Here is a 5,469-nt window from a genome sequence, read left to right as displayed (position 1 = left end):
CCCCCCCCCAATCGGCCCTACCCTGAGCGTGACTGAGGGTGGCATCACAACCTCCTGATCCGCCCTGCTCTGTGCATGACGGGGCGCCCTAACTCCCCAATCGGCCCTGCTCTGAGCCTGACCAGGGGCTGCACCTAGGGATTGGGCCTGCCCTCTGCCACCCGGGAGCAGGCCTAAGCCAGCTGGTCGTTATCTCCCGAGGGGTCCCAGACTGCGTGAGGGCACAGGCTGGGCTGGGAGACCCCCCTCCTCTCCCGAGTGCACAAATTTTTGTGCACCAGGCCTCTAGTGAAATATATTTTTCCACGCCTTTACTTTTAGTCTGTGCATATCTTTCATCCTGAGGTTAGTCTTTTGTAAACAGCACATACAGTATATGGGTCTTGTTTTCTCATCCATTCAGCTACTATATGTCTTTTGATTGGAGCATTTAAGCCATTTCTATTTAAGTGGGTTATTGATAGGTATGTGTATTTATTGCCTTTTTATTTTTTAAGTATGTTCCTCTCTCTCCTCCTCCTTCTCCTCCTCCTCCTCCTCCTCTTCCTTCTTTTTCTTCTTCTTCTTTTTCTTCTTCTTCTTCTTCTTCTTCTTCCTCCTCCTCTTCTTCCTCCTCTTCCTCCTCTTCTTCTTCTTCTTCTTCTTCTTCTTCCTCCTCCTCTTCTTCCTCCTCTTCCTCCTCTTCTTCTTCTTCTTCTTCTTCTTCTTCTTCTTCGCAGGCCCTTTAACGTTTCTTGTAATATTGCTTTGGTGGCAATAGAGGGTAGTACTATGGCTTTCCCCTGTTAGACTCCTTTAGCTTTTGCTTATCTGGGAAGCTCTTTATTTCTCCTTCAATTTTAAATGATAGCCTTGCTGGGTAAAGAAGTCTTGTTTGTATGTTTTTTTCATTTTATCACTTTGAATATTCCATGCCAATCCCTTCTGGCCTAAAATGCTTCTTTTGAGGAAATCAGATGATAGTCTTAAGGGAGCTCCCTTGTAGGTAACTAATTTTCTTTCTCTCTTGGAGCTTTGAAAATTCTCTCTGTGTCTTTAACATTTGTTATTTTAATTATGATGTATCTTGGTGTGGACCTCTTTGGGTCCATCTTGTTTAGAACTCTCTGTACATCCTTGGCTTGTGTGTCTTTTTTCTTCACCATGTAGGGTAAGTTTTTGGTCATTATTACCTCAAATAGTTTCTCAATTCTTTGCTCTCAGTCTTCTCCATCTGGAACCCATATGATATAGATATTGTTATGCTTTATGTTGTCTGAAACATCCCTTAAACTTCTTCACTCCTTTTTATTCTTTTTGTTATTGTTGCTCTGATTGGGTCTTTTTCCCTACCTTGTCTTCCAAATTGCTGACTCAGTCCTCTGCTTAATCCAACCTACTTTTAGTTCCTTCCAGTATATTTTTCATTTCAGATATTACATTCTTCATTTCTGATTGGTCTTTTTTGTTATGGTTTCTATGTCCTTTTTCATGTTGTTGAGCATCCCTATTACCATTACTTTGAACTCTGTAGCTAATAAAATGTTTGTCTCTATTTCATTTAGCTCTTTTGCTGGTTTACTGTGAGGCTCAACCCCAACCACAGTGTGCAAGCTGCTGTGTTGAGCACATGACGCACAATTCGCCTCAACAGGTTTTGGTGCTTGAAGAGATCTCCTTTTGGATATGCTGTTTGTGAAGCTTATTGGATCTTGTTCTGATGTTGACTGATGCTAACCACTGGGTCTGTTGGTTCTGGACATCTTGAAAGAAGCTCTGGTTCAGGCCAAAATCAGACGCTGTCCGTGTTTGCCCTTGGCAAGCTGTTTGAAGCTACACGCCATCCACAGTTTGTGGCTAACTCTGTTGGGCTTGGATGCACACAGGAAGGACCAAACTGCCTACCATGGCTTGCTTTTTCCAGCACTGGGCCTGGTGGCAGGTCAGCAAAGTCCCAAGGCACTTCAATGAGATTAGTCTCTGCCTGCCTCCCCCTGCAAGCTGCCTGTTAGGCTCAGCCACTAAATGAGTGTCTGGTTATACTCCTTACAGGGAGTAAGCTTTACAGGCTAGGGCAAGAGAGATTCCAGAGGGTGGTACTATGGCTTTCCCACAGGCTGATGTGCAAGGAAGGATGTGCTCCACCCAAGAAAGATGGGAGAATGACTCCGCACAGGGATCCTGGTGACTATCCCTTCAGCTCCCTCCCCAGGACTCTTTAAGATGGTGCCTGTGTCTCTATCAGACTCCTCTCTCTCTGGTAGACAGAAAACCCACTGCCTTTCTTAGTCAGATGTTAGATGGGTGCCTTTCCCTGGCTTGGGGTTTAGACCCCACACTTCCCAGAATGAATGTCCCTGGAGCTGAGATATTCCTCAAAAAACTCAACTGTGGTCTGTAGGGGTGGCGCCAGCCCTTTTTACATCTGCACCCTTCCTACTAATATTGAAGTGGCTTCTTCTTTAAATCCTTGGTCTTAAGACTTCTCTTCAGCTGGTCTTCAATTGGTTATTCAGGTTGCTTGATCTATATTTTAGCTGTAATTCCAGTTTGGTCCTGGGAGGATGTGAGTGTAGCTTCCACCTACTCCATTGCCATCTTGGATCTCCCCCAACATGTGTTTTTTATTAAATCAAAATATTTAACTTTGGTTAGAAAGCTATGGCATCAAGTCTATGTTGACATGGGATAAATATAGCGCAGATTTAAGGCAATTGTTGCGTAATTGTGTTTCAATACTTTTGGTACAAATAAGTGAGGGAACTAGAAATCTGTAGTTGAACATTAATTAAATTATTTTCAAGTTCTTTGGTCTATATAATTACAGCTAAATAAAAGTTTTGAATCATCCAAAATACATAGATTATTTAAATCTTATATTGAAAATTGAAGGTTAATTCAGAAATATTGTGTAATTAAGTGTTTATAGAAATTATTGTCTAAAGGAAAGCACTGCAAACCCAAATAGTAGAGGTTTGCATAACAGACACCATATGAATTCACCTTTATCAGTCACATTCAAAGGTTGTTTATTTTAAACTGCAACTCAGACACCTCTCCACACATTTGTAGAGCTTTCTGATTAAATTAGGGAACTCAATATGATTGTGAGGCTATTGGCAGAGATTAGGAGTAGCCCTGGCATAGTTGCATTGACCTCATTCTTGGTGGCCTTCTTGGAAAGGGATGCCTTCTGCCTCCCACAGGCTTGTGCTTCAGTCAACCACTGGGCATCTGGTACAGCAGATGGGCTCTGCCTCCTACCTGGAACAGTGACACAAGTACAACCAGCTCTTTCTCCACTTCTGCAGTTACCTGTTCTACCTTCAAAGCCCTTATTACAGGATATATTTATTGACCCTCAGATATGTGCAAGGTTGTAGAGATTGCCAAGGTGAATGTAGTCACAAATCCTTACCTCAAGAGCTTGATCCAATTTATATCCAAATCTTGTTTCTGATGTTTTCTTGATCAGACTAACATCTGCTCTGGCACCTTTATGCACAGTAATTCATTTTAATCTGTGTTTCTTCTTCATGCTATTTGCCCTCTTTTATGTTCTTGCTCTGTTTTATCAGCTACCCCAATCTTCATGCCTCACTGCAACTTTGGAACTTATAAAATTTGGAACTTATTTCTTCCTTAAGGCTCACTACTGAATGGCTCAAATGATGGATATTTATTAATCATTCCAAACAAACTGAGGAAGTGTTTTCAACACACATGTCCTGGCTTCATCCTAATTGTATCTGATTTGATAAGTCTAGATACTGTCTTGGTCTTATATTTCAGTCCAGTTCTGTTTGAATTACTAATAATGAAATGACCACTGGATAATGAATGTTAAGCATCAAATACCTTAGTTTGATTCTTGTAGTAGTGTATATTTTGTTTGTGGTATTGAAGGGTAGAAGGAGGTGGAAGGGAGGATATTTTGGGTAGGGGATAGCAAAATAAAACAGTATTAATATTCAGCCAGAAAATGTAGTTGATAGAGGCTGAATAGACATATTCAATATATATTTTTTTAAAAATAACTGCCCTGGCCAGGTGGCTCACTTGGTTGAAGCATCCTCCCATAAACCAAGAAAAAAAAAGTTTCAGGTTCAATTTCTCGTCAGGGTAGCCTACATGGAGTGACCGAGTGGGCGTATAAAGGCTGGCCACATCACCAAAGCAAGATGTGGGGATGAGCATTCTTACTTTGGAGAACTAGGTTTCTAGTTCACTCCCTTATCAGGGGGTGTGTTTGGGAGGCAATCAATCAATCTTTCTCTCTCTGACATTCTCTCTCTCTCTCTCTCTCTCTCTCTCTCTTTCTTTCTCTCCCTTCTCCTCTCTGAAAATCAATAAACATATCCTCAGTTCAGGATTTAAAAAAAAAATAAAGACAAAAATGACTGGGAAACAAAATATTCTTACAGGCCAACCGATTGTGATCCATTGACGTGCTCTCTCTATGCTCTAAGGACAGGACTACGATGTTCTCTAGGTAGCTCCTCAGGCTCTGCCTCTGCTACAGCCTTGGCAGAAGTTATTCTTTTCCCAGGGTAGCCTACATGGAGTGACCGAGTGGGCATATAAAGGCTGGCCACATCACCAAAGCAAGATGTGGGGATGAGCATTCTTACTTTGGAGAACCCCACCAAGGTAGGATGAGGCTTTGTCGAGCGTGCATAGCACTTGGACTTCTTTCTAAGCATACTCATACTTTCTCCCTCCTCCCTGTCCAGAGGTTGGGTGGGTGCTAACAAACAACTTGCAGCATCTGCTTTCAGGGGACCTAACCTGTGATACATACAGCAAACAGGAGTATAAGAGGCAGACAAAAAAGAAAGTAAATAAAAATGTGAAATCTTTGTTTTATAATGTGAAACTCCAAGTCCCATTCAGACTGTTGTTGGGAAATAGTTAGGACATAATTATGCTTAAGAGAGCCAAAAGGAAATAAACAATTATAATACAACAAGCCATAAACACCTGGCTTATTAAAAGGTTCTAACTTTCTATAGGAAGAAGAAGAAGAAGAAGAAGAAGAAGAAGAAGAAGAAGAAGAAGAAGAAGAAGAAGAAGAAGAAGAGGAGGAGGAGGAGGAGGAGGAGGAGGAGAAGGAGAAGCACTGTAGCTTTTGCAGATTCCTCTTTTTGTGCTTTAGAAGCCAGCATCTGATTTTCTCTCTTATGAAATGAGAATCTTGGTCTACAGTGAAGTATTCACAGGATATCTGCATTTATAGTCATAACAATTTCCTTTCTTTTATTTTAGACTAGAGGCCCGGGGCACAAAAAATTGTGCACTCGGGGGGCGGGGGGAGGGGGGGGCCCCCAGCCCGGCCTGTGCCCTCTCGCAGTCTGGGACCCCTCAGGAGATAACGACCTGCTGGCTTAGGCCTGCTCCCGGGTGGCAGAGGGCAGGCCCAATCCCTAGGTGCAGCCCCTGGTCGGGCTCAGAGCAGGGCTGATTGGGGAGTTGGGGCGCCACCCCCTGTCA

Source organism: Myotis brandtii, unplaced genomic scaffold, assembly GCF_000412655.1.
Source record: "Myotis brandtii unplaced genomic scaffold, ASM41265v1 scaffold348, whole genome shotgun sequence".
Lineage (NCBI taxonomy): Eukaryota > Metazoa > Chordata > Mammalia > Chiroptera > Vespertilionidae > Myotis > Myotis brandtii.
This window is presented reverse-complemented; position numbering follows the sequence as displayed.